General features: G+C 37.2%; 1 protein-coding gene across 3 annotated transcripts in view; it reads right to left on the bottom strand.

The window, feature by feature from the left end:
- The window catches only part of GAS7 (growth arrest specific 7), a 280,930-nt gene that overhangs the window by 118,322 nt on the left and 142,734 nt on the right, over nt 1-19,874 (bottom strand). The gene's annotated exons all lie outside the window — the stretch shown is intronic.

Here is a 19,874-nt window from a genome sequence, read left to right as displayed (position 1 = left end):
AATGATAATCGTTCGGTTCATAGTTCCTAAATCATGTTGGGAAGTGTAAGATTTTCAGACACATGCATGGATGGTATGGTATGATGCTGAGACCTGTGTCATCATCACTTTTTGGTATGACATAACCAAGACAAAACACTGATGTGCAGGAGGCAATGTCAGTCAGTAAGTATTCACTAAGTACCTATTACATACCAGTAAAGGCAGCTAAGTGGCACAGTGCCACTGTTAGGCGTGTTAGGGTGTTAGGCGTGGTGTCAGGAAGATTCATCTTCCTGAGTTCAAATCTGGCCTCAGACACTTACTAGTTGTGTAACCCTAAGCAAGTCACTTAACCCTATTTGCCTCAGTTTCCCAAAGATTGAACAACAGCTAAGTATCAGGCACGGTGCATGGAATTACAATGGAATTGCAAAGTCCTGACTCTCAAGAAGCTCACAGTCTATTGAAAGAGATAACATGCAATATATAAAAAATGCTATATACAAGATAAATTGGAAATAATCAACTAAGAGAAGGAACTATCATTAAGGTTAATCAGGAAAGGCATCTCAGAGAAGGTAAGACTTTAGCTGGGACTTGAAAGAAGCCAGGAGGCAGAGATGAGGAGGGAGAGAATTCCAGGCATGGGGGGGGGTGGGGACCAGTCCTATGGAAGTTGATTGGGAACAACAACTGAAAAGTAAGCCATGAGGCCCTGCCAGAGGATTGAGATGGATTCTGTACTACAAGCAGCCACCAATATGAGGAACATCTTCAAGGATCTGAAGCCCTGAGATGGTAAGAGCCTCCAAGAGAGCAGGACGGATCTCATTGCCCCTGATTATTCCCTCTCTAATCTAGTCAAAGTAGCCACCTGTTCAAGCAAACTTGTTCTTTACTTTAAAATTTGAATTTAATTAACAACCACGAAAACTCTGTTAACCAGCAGGATTTCTAACTTGTGTCATTTTATTTAGTGCTACTTTACCTAAAGGGAAAGGAGAGAGGTTTTCTTGCTTTAGAGATGAAATATGTGGTCTATGGGGCTGAGTCACTGTGGCAAAGTGAAAGGCCTAGGAATGAACCGGTGTAAGTGTGGCTAAGAATTAAAAAAACCTCAGATACAAACAAATAAATGAATGAATAGCAAAATAAGTAAATATGCATATGCATAAACACACACAGACAGATGATAATACTAACTCCAGAACCTAATGTGAGCTCAGGAAGGCATTTTCCTTTCCCTCTTCCCGCAGAATGATGTTTGGGTTTGAAAGAATGTCATATTCTTGTGAAGGGAGGGGATATAAGCTGCTTGGAAGGGGCAAACCATCCTCCAAGCAGCTGGAGAAGTGACACATGCAAAGGAGGAGCACGTTGCTGAAGTCTGAGCATGCCCAGACAGGTGCTGAAACTCAGGAATGACTGACAGCCCAACCTGCCTAGCTCACCCACACCACCTGGTGGATTACTTACAATAATGTAAATAAAAGCAATACTAAACAATATCCAAAGTCAGATTAATTAATATGATCCGTCTAGAAGACAAATAATGGGGTCAAAAATACCACTTTGCTACTGTCAGGAGAGAGGCAGGGGAACAATGATTAGAGAATGTTGCATATTCCATCAAAAACTTTCACAGGTGAAACTTGAATGGAGCTATGGGCCTGGAATCAGGGTGATGTGAGCTCAAATCCAGCCCTAGACACTTACTAGTTATGTGATTCTGGTCAAAATTTAACCTCTGTTTGCTTCGGTTTCCTCAACTGTAAAAAGGGGGTAATAATGGCACCTACACCCAGGTTGTAGTGAGGATCAAATAAAATAATATTTGTAAAATGCTTAACATAGCCCCTGGCACAGAAAAGGCACTATATAAGTGCTAGTGATGATGATGATGATGTCACTTGGGTTTACCTAACTGCTTCTACTCCAAATGAAGGAAGGTTCAGAGAGTCCAGAATATGACCGAGGTTTAAAAAAAAAAAGAGGCTTCACTAAAACTACTTGATTAAATAAAGACAAACTGCCTAAGAATGTTGATGTTCTGATAGTTCTCTATGAAAAAAGACAAAAGCAAGGCAAAGGCCATGGCTATAAAAGGGAGAGGTATCCCTTTCAATCCCATACCCACAGGCAACAACAGTCAAGACGGGCATGGAACTGGCAAGAAATCACAACCCCTTGTAAAGTTCTTTATACAGCTGACATGATCAGCTCCTCTCCAACCAGGTGTAACCACAACTCCTTGGAGAATCCTTCAGAACTATAACAATATGTGGGAGAGTGCCAAGGGTGAGCTCTCAGTGACTGGCACGGAGCTTTTAAGGGGAAGGATTCATGCTTACAGATCACTCACTAAGACTGAAAAAGAAAATAAACACAATAAAGTGGGGTCTCCACTGCCTGGGATCTCAGGAGCAGCAGACTCTGCACAGGGTCCCTATCTTTTTTAAGTGGAAGGATTGCAGTTTATAGAACTCTCAGGCAGATTAAAAAAAAAGTAGACAAAGTTTGTGCTACATTAAAAGCAGCAGACTCTGCACTAGATGGTGGTCAGAGATGGCAGAGACAACCTTAAAACAAATAGCATTTCCTTTTTCTCACTGAACAACATTGAATCTACCCACACACCAACTATCATTTTGTCCGAAGTGGTGGTTACCCGGACTTCCTGGCAATATTAATGGAGATAAAGGATGAGCTGCTTCTAATCCGGCTAATCGTACAGACTACAGCTACTTGGTAGAGGGTCCCATTATGAAGATAGAATACTTGATCTCCATATTCCCCTTCAAGTATACATGAATTACCAGGTGATAAGGCTAACATCTTCCAACCACAAAGCAAAGTGCTTGACATATTGGAAGTATTTAATAAATGTTTGTTCACTTGATTAGACTTGATAAAGATCTGTTATATAAATAACATAGGCTTCTTTGGTCCCCTCCAGTTTACCTTCTTTCAAAAGGTATTCTTCAAAAGAAAGCCCAAGGAATATCTATCTAAATGAAAAGGCTGACATCTGGGGTCCACTACCACAAGAAAGAGAAAATAAATCTCTTTTCCTCCTAGTCCTTCCCTTGTCCTGCTGCAGGAAGTCCTCATCCACACACGGATAGTAGAATAGGTCAAATTAAATCATAGGGGGTTTTTGTCTTTCTTCCTATTGTATCCTTTGTGGATAGGAAAGGTACATCCTCTTTTTTTCTTAAGAGATCTAGCTAGTCAACCAATCATGGAAGACTAGATTTTTGGTTCCTATGTGCTTAGCAAAGCATTTTACAAGTATTATCTCATTTTTTCCTCACAAACACCCTGAGAGGTAGGTGCTGTTATTATCTCTATGTTATAAAATGGATAGCTAGAATTTATAGAGTGCTTTAAGGTTTGCAAAGAGGATTATCTTATTGTATCTACACAACAACTCTGGGAGTTGGTGCTATTATTAGCCCCATTTTACAGATGAGGATTAGTTACCATGCACTTGCTCACCTGTGTGAGCAAAGGCTTGCTCATACCCTCTGCCTGGATGGAATGACTTTACATTCTTATTTCTACCTGATGAATCCTTCAAGATCCAGCTGAAATGGGTATATCTTCTAAACAATCTGATCTTCCAAAAGGAAATGATGTTTCCTTAAACACTCAAACAGCACTTTGCATGCTCTTCTGCAAGTTTTGTGTTTTTTTTTTCTCTTTCTATTTTCTTAAGAACAGGCACTGGTCCCTCTCCTTCCCTTACTTTCTGTAGTGCCTACCTCTACTCCCTATACAATCCCTCACAGCAGAGTGTCTATAATAATAAATATTTGTTGTATTTCATATTTAATTACATTCCTGTGTTTGTATGGGGTCTCTGAATGTCATGCTTTTTAATATCTTCCTTATGTTAGAGCTGTGGCTTGCTGTCCTTAAATACATGTCTATTCAAGTTAAACTTATAAATGTGGCATAGTTGGTAAAGGGACAAACCGCAGAGTCAAGAAGATGAATTTGAGTTTCAACTCTGGAATACTGGCTGTGTGACCCTAGACACAGCATTTAATACTTCACTTGCCTAGGCAGCTCTCTGGGACTAATAGGTTGTAAAACAGGTGACTGCCAGCATCGGTAGAGGGAGCTTACTGTGAGTTTACGCACTAATGAAATAAAAAGTGCTATCTAAAAATAAAATTATAGTCAGTTTGATGTTGATGGAAGACGGCTGAAAGGAAAGGACTTGGTGGGTGAGACTAGGAAAGGAGAATATCACATTCTCCAATATCCTGGAGTAAAACAACCTGCTGCAATGTAGAGAAAAAGTAGCAAGTTGCCTGAGATTTATTTTCTCTTTCTCAGTTCCTGACTATTGAAGCTTTGGCAATTAAATCATTTTCTAGTCATATCAAAGATAGTGGTTAAAATCTGTGTGATACTAGAGTGGAGAATTTGGAAAAAAAGATTTTTAGTTTACTATGAATAGGAAACTAAAGCAAAGAACACAAGCTGTGGAAAAGAAATGTAAGAATGATTTTGTAAATTAAATAAAACTATAGACTTAGAGTTGGCAGGAAGTTCGGAGTTCATCTAGCATAATTCCCTCACTGTACAGATAATAAAAACTAAAGCCCAGAGTGGTTCAGTGACCTGTTCAGGTGGCACAACACACAAAATGTTGGGCCTGGAGTCAGGAGGATCTGAGTTCAAATCCAGCCTCAGATACTTATTCTCCATGTGATCCTGGGCAAGTCACTTAACCCCTGTCTGCCTCAGTTTCATCTTCTATAAAATGGGAATAATAACAGAACCTACCTTACCGGGTTGTTGTGAGGATCAAATGAGATAAATAATTGTAAAGCACTTAGCACAGTGCCTGGCACGTAGTAAGCACTATGTAAATGTTAGGTTAAATATCCTGAGGTGAACGATCAATTTCTCCAAGGCGTGATTCATGCCTTCATTTGTTCTTTCCTTCCTTTATTCATTCTAAGGACATTCCAGCTCTAAATGGCTGATCCAGTGATCTGTGATCCTATGAATGCCCCAGAGTCTATCAGGAGTGGGGAACCTGTGGCCTCAAGTCCACATGTGGCCCTCTAGGTCCTCAAGTGCAGCCCTTTGATGGAATTCAAAGTTTGTTGAAAAATAAAAGTAGCTGAACAATAAATGAAATAACCCAAATCTCTGGATGGAACAGAGAATAACGAGTAATAGAAGAAATAAGAGTAATTGAGTTGGGAATGTGATATACAGAAACTCAGAACTAAACCAGGACTCAGGAAACCAGATGAGAGCTCCTACTTCCCTTTGGCCTCATAGAAAATTAGGGGAAGTAGAACCTGGACTAGGTATTGAAACAGTTAAGTAGGCAGAAAGAGAATACAGTCTATTCAGTAAACACAGAAAGTGTACTCAAACTGAGGGCTCTCTACTTCTAAAATGGACTACATTTTTACTACATGTGCTTAAACTCGCCAAATCATTTTAGCTGCACTCAAAATTTTGCAAAAGAAGAAAGAATTACTTGAGTATCTGCTGTAACACCTTTTAAAAAGTGTTCAAATTGGCCTTTGTAAGTGCTGTATTTGGAGGAATTTTGTGATTCAGTCTAAACTTTCTCTTTTTTTAATTTTTTCCTTAATAGTATTTTTCCACTTACATGTAAAGCTGGTTTTCAACATTCACTTTTATAAGATTTTGAGTTTCAATTTTTTTTCTCCCTTCCCCTCCCTATCTCTCCCCTCCTCACCCAAGACTGTATACAATGTGATATAGGCTATATATGCACAACCATATTCAACATATTTCCAAAGTAGTCATTAAACCTTCAATTTTAAATAGAAAGAAAGAAGAATATATGTTTGAGGTCTGATCAAGGGGAAGAGAACAGAGGCAGCAGAACAGAAGCAGGAAGCATTAAATACTGAACATGAGAGAGGAAAAAGTATAAGAGAATAGAAAAAAGGAAAATACACAATTGATAATCATAGCTGTGACTGTGAAAGGGATGAACTCACCCATAAAACAAAAAAGGATACCAGAGAGAGGGAGAAAAACAGATCAATGAATTGAGCATGTAGCTAGGGTGGTGGGAGAGAAAGAAAAATAACAAATTAAAAAAACCCAATTAAATACCAAAATAGAAATTCCAAAAGTCAAAGAAGAGATTAACAAAATTACAAAAAATAGTGCATTGATGAATAAAAATAGGAGCTGCTTTTTTTTTTAAAAAAAATCAGCTTATTTGACTTTTAAAAAATAAAGAGAAAAGGCAAATTAACTGTATCAAAAATGAAAAAGAAAATTCAAAAACAAATTTAAAAAATCAAATAAATTATTAGAAACTATTTCACCCAATTATTAAGCAATAAAACTGACAACTGAAATGAATGGATGGATATTTACAAACATATGAAATGCACAGAATAACAGAATAAGAAAGAGAGCATTTAATCCAATCTCAGAAAAAGAAATTGAAAAAACAAAAAAACAAAACCCAAAGCCAGATGATTTATAAGCAACTTCTACCAAAGGACAACTAGTTCCAATATTAAATAAACTGCAAAAATAGAAAAAGAAGGGACTCTGTCAAATTTTTCCTGATACGAATATGGTTTTGATATCAAAATCAAAGAGAGACAAAAGAAAACTATAGACCAATAGTCTACACACTTAATGAATATCAACAGAAAAATATTAGCAAAGAAGATACAACAAACTGAAAAGATTATACACTATCAGGTTGGATTTCTACAAGAATATAGAGTTGGTTCAATATTAGGGAAATGGTAAACATAATAGACCATATTAAGAACAATGAAAGTCACAGGATTATATCAATAGATGCGGAAAAGGCTATAGACAAAATACGACATCCACCTGTATTAAAAAAAACAACAGCAACACTAAAAAAGGAATAAAGGGACCTTACCTTAATAAGTAATTAATATCTATCTATAACCAAGAGCTAGTATAAATGTAAAAGACATAAACTAGACCCCTTTCCAATAAGAAAAAGGATAAAGCAAGGATATCTACTATCACTACCACTATATTTGTATATAATCATATATACGTATATATATATATATACACACACATTTACATACACAAAATACATATATGTAATATATATACATATATGTATATCACTATATTTGATATAGTATATATATGCACATCTATACCCACTATATATATATATTTATATATATATATATATATATCTCACTATATTTGATATAGTGCTAGAAATTCTGTCTATGGCAATAAGGCAAGAAAAATAGATTGAAGGAATATGCATCAGAAAAGAGGATCTCTGAAGATAACATGATGGCGTACTTAGATAATGCTAAAAAAAAATTCACTGAACTTAAACGAAATAACAATTTCAGAAAACTTCCAGAATACAAAATAATAAACATTCCTGTATATTCAAAACAAAAATCAACAAGAAGAAATAAAGAAATTCCATTCAAAATAACTAGATAATGCCCTATTACATATGTGGAAATACTAGCTTTATTTGGTGCTTGATTTAAGAATTTTAAAATTTCCTTTAAAAAAATGCATAGTAGACTTTAAAAAAATGAAGTATACCTAGTAATGAGATGATTTAGGAGTTAATTAGGAGCACATTCTTGACGTGTATTTGGACTTTGCATAAAATGTCTTCCAATAAATACGTACATACATGTAATAAATGACACCCATACATGCGTGTAATCTATGTATACTGACACATATAAACAGGTGTTTGTATTTTATATGACATATATACATACACACATATTTGCATTAATATAAACATTTATGTATTTATGTGATTAATAGAAGATCACTTCTTGGTAAAAATCTACCAGAACATCCAGAAAACTGGAGCCTTTTCTGCATTAAGTCTTTAGAAGAATGTAAAGATGTATATTTTTAGTTCCTGAAGGTACTTGTGAATGATGCTGAGAAAAGATAAATATATATGGGGTCTTTGTGACCCCAAATTTGGAGTTGGAGGATCTGGGTTCATCTGCCAACCCTGCTACTTGATGCCTTGGTCAAGGCTCTTCCCCCTTATGGGCTTTTATTTCCTCATCTATAAAATGAGGGTATAGTTCTAGGTTACTGCTGAAGACCTTTTTGACTCTGAATCTGATAATCTTAAATACTAGTGACTTCTAGAATTGAATAGCATAGAACAAACTTTTTGGTAGGTTTTGTAGTTGATAGCTGTGATGTGAACCAGCCATAAATAAAATTTAACCACAAAAACTACAAAGACCATAGGTACTACATGCAATTACCCTCAATGACCAGCCTGCCTGAAAACCCCTTCTAACTCTTGATAAGAAATGATCTTCTAGATAACAAGGTTAGAAACTGATGTATGATTGTCAAAATGACACCAGTGTGACTCCTGTGTCAAGCTGTACTATCATCATCATCAAAAATGCTTTCACATGAGCACAGGATTATTCCAAAAGAATTACACAGGCAATAAAGCCCTGCTGGTAACATCCCTCCTCCAAGCCCCCATGAGCTTACCATCTGGTCAGGACATAGAAAACTTTAAACAAAAACTCAAATGAGCAGGAAAGGTACGTGCATTAAATAGAAGGTAAGAGCCTCATAGAGGGGAGCATCTAATTGGGGTAAAGAAGGGAAAAAATGAGGATGGTGGGGCTCTATATCTGGAACAGACTTGGTAGGAGGTAATGTTAAGACTTACTTGACTGATGATGAAACAGGGTGAGCCTTATGAGAAGCAGCCAACCCCTATGATGTAACCTCAAAAGACCCTGGCCTAAAACATTTCTCTTTCAAAGATGCCTGGCATTCTACCATTAGATATCGGTTTCTTTGAGACCTGAAAGTGTTGAGTTTTTCTGTTTCCAGGAATTCATATATTAAAATGCACATATACCCAGAGAATCCTAGTTGAGATCTTAACTAGTTGACCGCCAAGTAAAAAGATCAAGATAGTTACTAGAAAGAGAAATGAGATAAAAGAGGAGGGAACTAAAGAGAAATCTGTCTTATTTCATAATTTTGTCTTGATGGTAGGACCTTTCAGGTCTAAAATGCTTCTTGGGAGAATACTAGGGGGCAATAGTAAGCTAAAAATATGGGCTCCTCCTCCCAACTCCTTTCTCCCTCTCCCACATGCACATCTTTTCATGTGAATTCAAAGAATAGGAAAAAGGAAGTCCCTGAAAGTTTCTCTTCCCATTAGGGACCACAAACTCTATTTCCCTTGCTCTGACAATCATCTCCCTGTTTCAAACAACACAACAGCCAAAGTCTCAGTAGAAACCTGCCTTAATGGAAAAGAGTATTGAGTTTGGTATCAGAAGACCTGGATTAGATCGAACCTCAGATATTTATAATAAGTCTCACCTTGAGGTAGCTCTTTCTTTCACTGTTTGGGATCCTCACTTTTTCCCTCCATAAAATGAAAAGTTTGACTAGATGATCTGTCTCTTAAGGTCTCTTCCAAATCTAGCATTCTCTGATCTCAACTCAGTTTCAAATCTAGCATTCTTCAATTTGAACTTGAAATTAAAATCAAACATTTGTTAACTAATTAATAATTAATTGCCTACAGAGCACAAAGTACTGTGCTAGGCCTAAGGGAATAAAATGATTTGAAAAGAAGAGGGCCTTGCTCTCATACAGCCTATAGTTTAAGATGGTGAGAGGGGATTTGACACATACATAACTTTAAAAAAAACTTAAAAATACATAAGGCTATAAGAAAAGAGCAAATAAAAAGCTATGTGAGGTACATAGGGCATTTCTGGCTCTTACTACTTCTCAACTGGCAATGCTAATTATCACCCAAGAAACATTCCCTAATTGTTTCTCGAGTGAATTTGGGCAAGTCATGCCTTGGGGTCTTGTTTGCAACATGAGGTTTCAGTTAGACATGAGGATTTTTAAGGTTCCTTATAGTTCTGACAAGATTCTGTGTGTCTTTGGATAAATCAAAATATTGAACTTCCTGAGACTTCATTTCAGGAGGTTTCAACAGACATCATGACTTCACTACTGAGATATTTTTAGTGGGAAAAGCACTGGATCTAAAAGTTAGAAAATCTGGATTCAAATCCAGGTCCTCTCACTTATCTTGGGGGACTCACTCAACAATCCTAGGCTTAAATTTTCACACGTGTAAAATAAGAGACTTGGAATAGATTACATTAAGGCCTTGTCTAGCTAGAAATCCAGGATCCCCTAAAGCAGAAAAGCTATAGGGACCTTGACAGACAAGTACCTACAATTTAATCTCAGTGGCCACTCAGTAATTAAGATTCCCTCCAAACACCTATATTTAATTGTTTCCTCCTAAGGAAAAGGTCTCCATTCCCTTCCCAGGGTTCTTTTATTGCTGTTCCTTACTGCTTTTCCCTGAACTTTGTCAATAATTTCTTATGGAGATAGTGACTTCAAAATGGGCCTTTTAAATTTTAAGTCTCTCTGTGACTGGCTTGCTCTCTCAGAGCCAACATTAAATGTCAAACATAGTCATTTGTATTTGATCAGAAAGGTATTAAAACAGTCACTGGGGTTTGATGACATGAAGGACACAGGAGTGTTTATAAAAGAAGACTCAGAGGAATATTATTATTGTTTTTTAAGTACTGTATTTATGAAGGGCTATAACATGGAAGGGGAATTCGGGGGTAGCTAGGTGGTGCAGTGGATAGAGCACTGGCCCTGAAGTCAGGAGGACCTGAGTTCATATTCAGACACTTGACACTTACTAGCTGTGTGACCCTGGGCAAGTCACTTAACCCCACTGACTAGCAAAAAATAAAACAAAATAAAAACAAACAAAAAACAAATGCGGAAGGGGAATTAGCAGCGTTCTGTTTGGCTCCAGGGGCCAGTAATGGACATGAGCTATGGAAGCTCTTGATTGTAGATAGATAGCATTTACCATATTAAGGAAAGGTCCATTTATTGCTTTGCTTTTTTAGTGTTGTTTTTAATAGATATGGGTGTTGTATTTTGTCAATAGCCTTTTGTTGCAGCTATTGATATAATCCTGTGACTTGTATTGTTCTTGTTATTAACATGGTCTACTATGTTTACCATTTTCCTAATACTGAACCAACCCTGCATTTCTTGTAGAAATCCAACAGGATCATAGTGTATAATCTTTTTGTTGTATCCTCTTTGCTAGTATTGATATTCATTAAGACTATTAGACTATTGGTCTATAGTTTTTTAATTTGAACATTGAACTCTTTTGAGCTTGCCTACCATCCTTCTAGTACCCAAAGTTTACAACTTTAGTGTCATCCTCAGCTCATCCAATTCTTTGCCAAATCTTTTTCTCTTCAACATTTCTGGAATACATCCCCTTCTCTCCAGTCAGAAAGACACCAGGTTGAGGTCATTTATTAAGTATCTACTGCATGTTGGGCACTGTGCTAAGTAGTAGGGATAAAAATAATATTCCTACTGTTATATCCTACTATTATATCCCTACACTCAAGGACTTTACATTCTAATGGGTGAAGATAATACATAAAAGGAAACTGAAAAGTGGGAGTATGGAGTGGCATTTTGGAAGGATGGAGACATGATGGTGCTACCCGAGATTATCTGAAACTGTCTCTTTTGTCATTTCCTAAGACACCATAATATTTCATTGCATCTGTAAACCATATTTTTAATTTTTTAATTTTAAAAATTGTTTAAAAATAATTTAAAAAAATAATATTTAAAATTTTTCAATCCTTCAATTGTCTAAGAAGCCAGCTAAGGCACACCCTTGAATTCTATATCTTCTCTAAGTTTGTTTTGCTTTTCTTTTGGGTATTAACCTTCTTCTTATCCCACCCTCTCTTGTTTTTCTGTTGTCTTTTATGAGAGATTTTAGAATACAATATCCTAAAAGGCAAAAGAGATAGACTTAACCTGAAGCTGAGTTTAATCCTACATGAAAAAAAAAGACACCAAACTCTGAGTGTTCAATTCTGTTTCACTTGAGAGTAAGATTCATCAGATACCAATTTCTTTCTACCCTTTGCTCTATGTTTGCATTCTCTTATTACCCCATTGATGAGAAATAGAAAGTTCCTTCCCATTCTTACTCCTTTCAGCACTAATATATTCCTTTTACCTTCTCTTCTCTTTTCCTCTTTCAAAAGCTTGGGGGCAGGGAGGAGGGGAATAGGACAATTTACCCCATCACCTGTTTTCCTTATTTAACTCTCTAAATACCCTTTGAAAACATTTAGGTTTTGAAAGACACCTATTTCTTCTCTCACTATTAGAATGCTAGCATTATATTATGATACAGCTCCTTCTAACTACTCAAATAAATTTGTCTTTCTAGGTTTCTTTGGATTTCTATTTCAAAGTTCCCATCAGTTTTAGTTTTTTCTTTGGAAATGCTCACAAATCCACTGTTACATTAAAGGTCCATTTTCTTAGGTTTGTAGGCTAAGTTATTTTTGGTGTTAAGCATTTTTCTTCTACATTGTGGTATATTTCATTCCAATATCTCCTCTCACTCATAAGAAAAGCTGCCAGATCTTGTGTGATTCTGAATGTAATTCTCTGGTATTTGAACTACATCATTTTGGATGCTTGCAGTATTTCTCTTTGACATAGGAGCACAGGAGATTTTCCTTATGTGGGTCCTTCTAGGATGTGACAGGTAGATTCCTTCTAGCCTTGTTTTGCCCTGGATTTTTTTTTCAGGTTTTAAAACTTTCAAATAATTAAAATCACTTGAATGCTAATTAATTACCTTTTACAGCTTGCTAAGGTACCCTGATACAGCTTTGTATTTTATGCTGTTAACTACATTTGCTGTAATCCCACCCAGGTTCTTCTTTCACCCAGACAGTCAGATAGGAAAGTACCAGCAAGATGCAGTGTCAGTAATTCTTACTTCTTTTGATGTTGAAAGAAGCTTCACAGTCATTTAACCTTTTCCCAACATCTTTGTATTCTATGAAATCATACAGCTAAAAGAAGAAAAACAAAGAAGACATTGCTTGTGGGATCATGTACAGTACATATCAGGGAGGAACAATTTCATTACATTGTAAATACTTGCTTCCCTGATTCAACAGCTTCTTTGGAAGGCAGTAGTTTCTTCTCTTGTGTTTTTCTATATTCTTGAAATTACACTAATCAGATATCTGAATCTCAGCCATATGTGGTTAGTCAGACATCTTTCCACATTAGGTAGTGATGGGTGAAGGCACATAGTAAGTCTGGTCACTAAGGTAACTGCTCTGGAATGTATTTCTCTTCTGCTTCAATTGATATAGACGTTTTCATTTTCTTGAAATACGGGGTCCAGGACATTTCAAAAAAATTCATTAGTTTTCAGGGAATCCACTAATTCTTAAAATTGCTCTCCTTCACCTGTTTTCCAGATTAGTTGTTTTTTCTTTCATATCAGTTATCAGTCATATTCTGCAATTTTTTCAATCTTTTGATTTTGTTCTAATATTTCTTTCTAATAAAAATGAATTTATTGTTAGCATTCTTTCCTTATTAAATTGAGTTGCAAATTCTCCCTCCCTCCCACTCCACTTCCCTCCTACTGAGAAAGCAAGAAAAATTATACATATTATACATGTGAAATTATAAAACATGTTTCTATATTAGACATATTGCGGAAAAGATTCAGTTTGCAATCAGAGTTCATCAGTTTTCTCTCTCTGGAGGTGGATAGCAATTTTTCACCATGAGCTCTTTAAAATCGTCTTGAATCATTGTATTGATGAGAGTAGCCAAGTCTTTCACAGTTGATCATCATTACAAATTGCTGTTACTATACACAATGATTCCCAGTTCTCCTCACTTCACTTTGTATCAGTTCATATAGTTCTTGCCATATTTTTTATGAAACCATCCTATTTTATTAAATATCAAGCCCTCTAATTCATTAAATATTCACTTTTTCCCCTGAAGGGTTATACTTAGTTTTCTGGGTAGCTGATTCTTGGCTGTAATCCTAGTTCCTTTGTCTTCCAGAATAACATATTCTAAGTCCTCCACTCCATTACTGTGGAAACAGTTAATTTTCATGTGATGCTACTGCCTGTAGCTCCCCAGTATTTGAATTGTTTCTTACTGGCTGCTCGCAATATCTTTTCCTCAACCTGGAAGCTCTGGAATTTGGCTATAATATTCTTGGCAGTTTTCATTTTGGGATCTCTTTCAGGAGGTGATCAGTGGATTCTTTCAATTTCTATTTTACCCTTTGGATCTAAGATATCAGGAAAGTTTTCCTTAATAATTTCTTGAAATATGATGTCTAGGCTCATTGTTATCATGGCTTTCCGGTAGTCCAATAATTCTTTAAGTATCTCTCCTAAATCAGTTTGAAAGGTCAGTTGTTTTTCCAACAAGATATTTCACAATTTCTTCTATTTTTTCTTTTTTTACTTTGTTTTACTGGGGTTTTTTTTTTGAGTCTTCAGCTTCTTTTTGCTCAATTCTACTTTTTAAGGAAGTTCTTTTTTTCAGTGAATGTTTGTACCTCCTTTTCCATTTGGTGTATTCTGCTTTTAAAGGAGTTCTTTTCTATTTTTTTTTAGTGAATTTTTGTGCCTCTTATCATTAAGCCAATTCTGTTTTTTAAGGTGTTATTTTCTTCAATTTTTTTGTGTGCCTCTTTCCCTAAGCTGTTGATTCTCTCACTCTCATTTCTTTTTTCCCAATTTTTCCTTTTTCTTTAACTGTTCCAGGAATTCTTGTTTGGCTTGGGTCCGATTAGGATTTTTCCTCTGAGACTTTACTTGTAGCTGTTTTTGCTTTGTTGTCTTCTTTTGAGCCTATGTCTTGATCTTCCCTGCCTCTGTTACTAGCTTTTTATGGTCAAGTTCTTTTTTTTGCTCTTTGCTCATTTTTCCAGGCTATTTTTTGACTTTGAATTTTATGTTAATGTTAGGCTTTTTTTTTTTTTTACCTGGGGGTGGGGAGACACCAACCCAAGCTTTAGGCCTTTTTATGCGGCTGTTTTCAGAGCTATTTTGGGGGAGAGGGGTTTTCAAGTTTTTGGTGTTTCCAAGGTAGGGTGATCCAGGGAAAGGCATGGTCACTGCTTTCCTGGTCCATACTCTGGTCTTTACCCAGGAAGGGTACCTGTTCCCTTGTAGCCACAAGCACTAGTGCTCCTTTCTGCCTTTGAAGTGGAACCAGATCCCCTGTTCCCTTGTGACTGACCAGAAGCTCTCTTGTCCACTAAAACCACTACCCAGAACTGCATTTGAGCAATAGAGCTGCCAGTTGGCACCCAGTGCCCAGTCCCCTCTATTTTTTTCTGACTAGTTTTCTGACCCCTTCACCATCTCTGGACTGAGAATTCCAGAAGCTGCTGCCACTGCTGCAGCCACCTCCCAGGCTCACTGCTGGTGCTCCTGCTGTGCTCCAGGCCCCAGTGTCACAGACCTCTTCTGCTGACCCCTTAAGTTGTATTAGGCTGGAAAAATGTCTCACTCTGACCTTTTGTTGACTCTGTCATTCCAAAATTTGATTTGAGGAGTGATTTTAAAGTTTGGAGAGGAATGTTGGAAGAATTTAACTAGGTTGCTGCCTGTACTCTGCCATCTGGGCTCTGCTCCCTATTCTAATATTTCTTGCTGACTCAGAGAAATTGATTTTTGTTTGTCTGGTACAGTTTTCAAGGAGTCTGTCTTGGATAAGGTTTACTACTTTCTCTTGTAAATAGCCTATTTTTTTTTTAATTCTTCCTCTAGGCCTTTTCTTTTTTAAAATATCTCACTTCATGTATTCCAAGAATTTATGTAGTTGTTATGAAAAATAAGTTTGTTCTGTTTGAGTCTCTACTTGTTGCTATGGAGTCATTTACTCCTTCTTTTGAGGAATTTCTAGATTTGAAGTAATTTTCACAGTTTGATTTATGCATCTCTACAGCTTTGTTTTGTGAACTGGGGGTTTGTGCCAGGGCCCAGCTGCACTCTCTGCTGCACTTTGGTTGGCCCTGCTTGCTCGCACCCTGGGTTGCCAGGGTTCCTGCACTGACCTCCATCTTCCAGAGCTGGACCTCCCTGGATCCTTGAGTTTCATAGCACTGGATCTACAGAACATTCTCTGGCATCTCAGGACAGGGTGTTAAGGATCTCAGAGGCCCCAAGGCCTGGGTTGTTCTGGTCTAAGTGACTTACTGGTTGCTGCCCAATACCTCTCCTTAGGGCTTATAAAGTTCCCATCCCAGACATTCTAACCCCCTGGGGCTTTTTCAGGAAAGACTTCCATTTTTGCTGTCTCTGGACACAAGCCTTGAAGGCTACATGTGGCCTATATTAGTTGTGCGGGGAGGTTACCATGCATTGACACTGGCCTTCTTTCCTATTTGTATTTAGGCTTCTGGCTGACATTGTGAGCAGTTCTAGAGTGAAAGAAGTTACTTGCTACAAGTTTCTCATGAGATTGTTATTTAATCTGGTCTGAGTTTTGCTGGAGTGGGTATGTGAGAGCTGAGTAGTCTGTCTCCTGTTCAGGCAGCCATATTAGCCAAAAGCCACAATATCCAAAATTGGTCTCTCTAACTCTTTTTCCTCAACTTCAATTTATCCTCCATTCAGCAGCCAAAGTGATTCTCTTGGAGAATTAGATCTTTCCATATCATTCTTTCTCTCTCTGTAAACTACAATAGTTTCCTATTACTTCCATGTTCAACTATAAAGCACTTTATGGTTTTTAAAGCTGACCCTTCCTACCTTTCTGATCTTTTGACTCTTGTTGTTTGTTCTTGAAAAGGACCAATGACATCATGAGGGTGATGTCTTGACTTGCTCATGAATTGTATTTGAGTGAGGCAGAGCTGTGCAAAGTCATCATCCTCTCTCTATCCTCAAGAGTCACTGGAGTACAATGGCAAGGCAAAGGTAAAGAGAACCGGTGATGGCCCAGGATGCAGAGGGTGACCTTGGCCTTTCTAAATTAAGGTCTTTCCCAGGTCTCAGTTTGTCTGAGGACACACCCATTCAATGACTAAGGGCTAGGTTAAAAAAAGATGACCCAATTTCCTATCCTAAATATGGCCCTCCCTGACCAGAACAGAAAACAACAATTATTTACACTCATACTAAGCCATTAAAACCTAAAACAATGAGCCACAGAAGCTAGGGCTGGGCTTATTGGAGTCCATTCAATGAAAGCCAGAATGATTTGGGTTAAAACACAATGAGCATTTTTAAAGCCTGTTTTTCAGAGCTATATTTCAAGAACTCAAAAATAAAAACCTCACAGAACAAAAGTAAATTGTCCCAACTTTTTGAAAAAAAAATGATAAAGGAGGAGAAGGAGAAGAAGCAATAAAAGCAGCATTTCCCAACTTCTGTTCAAATTGGCAGGTTGGGTCTCCAGAGGGCAGCAACTACTACTCTCAGATAACACGGTCAAGACAGTTAATACTTCTTCTCCTGAAACTCCCCTCTACACATTCAACAATAGAGCCATATTGGCCTACACACGACAGTCCATCTATATGCCTTTATACTGGCTGTTGCTCATGGCCTGAATGCTCTCATTTTTTAACCTCCAATTCTTTGAATTCCTGGTTTCCTTGAAGACTTAACTCAAAGGGTCAACTTGTCTAGAATGTACTTCCCACAGTCCCTATAGCTGTGAGTGCCATCCCTTCTAAGGTTATTTATGTTCAATCAAGCCTGTATTTATCTTATATGTTCTGATTTATATGTTTATCTCCTACATATGGTTGGCATATGTTTATCTTATATGTCTAAGCCATATATGTTGAAACTATAAGCTCCTTTAGGGCAGGGACTTTTTCTTCATATTGCCAGCACTTGTATAGTTCCTGTTGGCATAGAGTGATAATAAATATATAATAAAAGTTAAAGCCCTCAATAAAAAAATGAGATTGGCATGCCTTTTGGAGATGAGGGCACTTGACTCAGGATTTTAAAACTGGAACTGTGAAGGCGATGATTACTCTTAAGTGTGTTGGAGGTAAATGTCGTCAAAGTTCTATTGTATGTCTTAAGGACTCTGATCATACATTTTTGAAATGATCATTCCAAATACTCTATAATGCACTGTTACAGAGAGTTACTTGCCTCTATGAAAGCTGTCCTGCTCTGCAAAAAGGAGCTATTTAAGATAAATCCAGAGCACGGAGAGGAGAATGGAGCAGGGCAATTGCTAAGTACATGCTTTACCTGTAAACCTTAAAAAAAACAACTGTATATCTTCTGCCTTAAAAAAAAGTTAATTAACCACCAGCTGTCTGTTGAATATCTTGTCCTGTAGTCATTAAAACTCACAATGTTCAAACCATAATCTTTCCTCCCAAGTCCTACTTTCTTCCAAACTTCCCTATTATCGTCAAAGGCACCCACTGTCTTCCCAGGCTCTCAATCTTGCTGTTGTTCTTGATTCTCCTCTCATACTCACTTCATCTATACAATCTGTTGCCAATTTTTGCCATTGTTCTTGTGCACAAGCACACGCACACACACAACTCCATCTCCTGTATTCATTTCTATGCACTGAAAGTTCTTATCCTTGGATTGCTTTCTCTCTCTCATTCTTTCTCTCTGTTTCTCTCTCTCTCTCTCTCTCTCTCTCTCTCTCTCTCTCTCTCTCTCTCTCTCTCTCTCTCTCTCTCCATGGCTCAGTATGTAGGAAGGGAAAATGATCCATTCAGAAAGTAATAAAAGTATATTAATTAAATAAGGTTAAAATAATAAAAATTAAAACTATGACAACAAAGGTGGTTTCAGCACCGCTTGTGAGCCTTTCACCTTTTTTATAATTTGTGATTATTTTAATTCACATTAGACATATTGTCTCCTCCATTAGAATGTGAGCTCCAGTGTTTTTGCCTTTTTTGTATGCTGGAACATAGTAGGAGCTTAAATAAGTGCTTGTTGATTGGTTGATGGGGAGAATAATGGCCGGCCCAATAAGAGTAGGAAAAGTCTCAAAAGTCCTGGTTAGCACTCTTGGGCTCTCAGGAAGAAAACAAACACATCGGTGATTATAGAGAACAGTTAAAATCTCCCACTAGGGTTCCATTATCCATGGTCTGTCTTTCCAAGTAGATTACTCACAACAAAGGCATTACAACTGGGCCTATTTACTTGTGACACTAAAGTGAATTTAGGATTTTGTTTCAGACTTTAATTGACTAAAATGAAACCCCAGTTGTTACAAACACCATGATACAAATGTTCTTTGTATAAAAGAGGTACTTCTCAAAGCATTGGAGTTTAGATTATCTAACATCAATCAGATCTACCACCTGAGCTCACAAACTACTCCTTCTGCCCATACATAGCAAGTAATCTGTTCTATCTGTACTTTTCAAGGCTAGAGAAGATCAGCATTGGACTGAGTCCCCAAGAACTAAGTCAGGTGGATGAAAGAGGGTTGTCTACTAGTATTCTTTATGGAGGTCATCCAGACCTTCTCCTCATTGGCTTTTAATATGAAAAATTGGTAGTGGGTAATCATACAACTAACATTGCTTCAGAAAGCACTAATTTCAGGAAAAGAAATTATCTCACTTTGAATGGTATTCTTATTTTTCTTCTTGGCCAGCCTCTCTTTTTATTTAAACACACAGTTGTTGGGGAATTTCTCAACCTGTGTTTCTTGAGAGACTAAAGAGAATTTCACACTCCAGCAGGTATGTAAGACCAGAGGTTAAATAAAGTCAGTAGCCAAATTGAAAGGAAAACACTTTATTTTTAAGCCCAATAAAGGAGCTTACTGGCTGGTAGCAGCTTCAGCTTTCTAAGACAGAGATACACCCCTGAACCAGATTAAAATGGAATTGGGAGATGTTTAACTAAATAAAGATACAATTGTTGTTTGGTGACCCTGTGGATGCTGTCCTTGGGGTTTTCTGGGCAAAAATATTGGCATGGTTTGCCATTTCCTTCTGCAGT

This window comes from Phascolarctos cinereus, unplaced genomic scaffold, assembly GCF_003287225.1.
Source record: "Phascolarctos cinereus isolate Bilbo 61053 unplaced genomic scaffold, phaCin_HiC Scaffold_5;HRSCAF=322, whole genome shotgun sequence".
Taxonomy (NCBI): domain Eukaryota; kingdom Metazoa; phylum Chordata; class Mammalia; order Diprotodontia; family Phascolarctidae; genus Phascolarctos; species Phascolarctos cinereus.
Note: the sequence above shows the minus strand (reverse complement) of the source record. Positions and strands in the feature narration are given on the sequence as shown.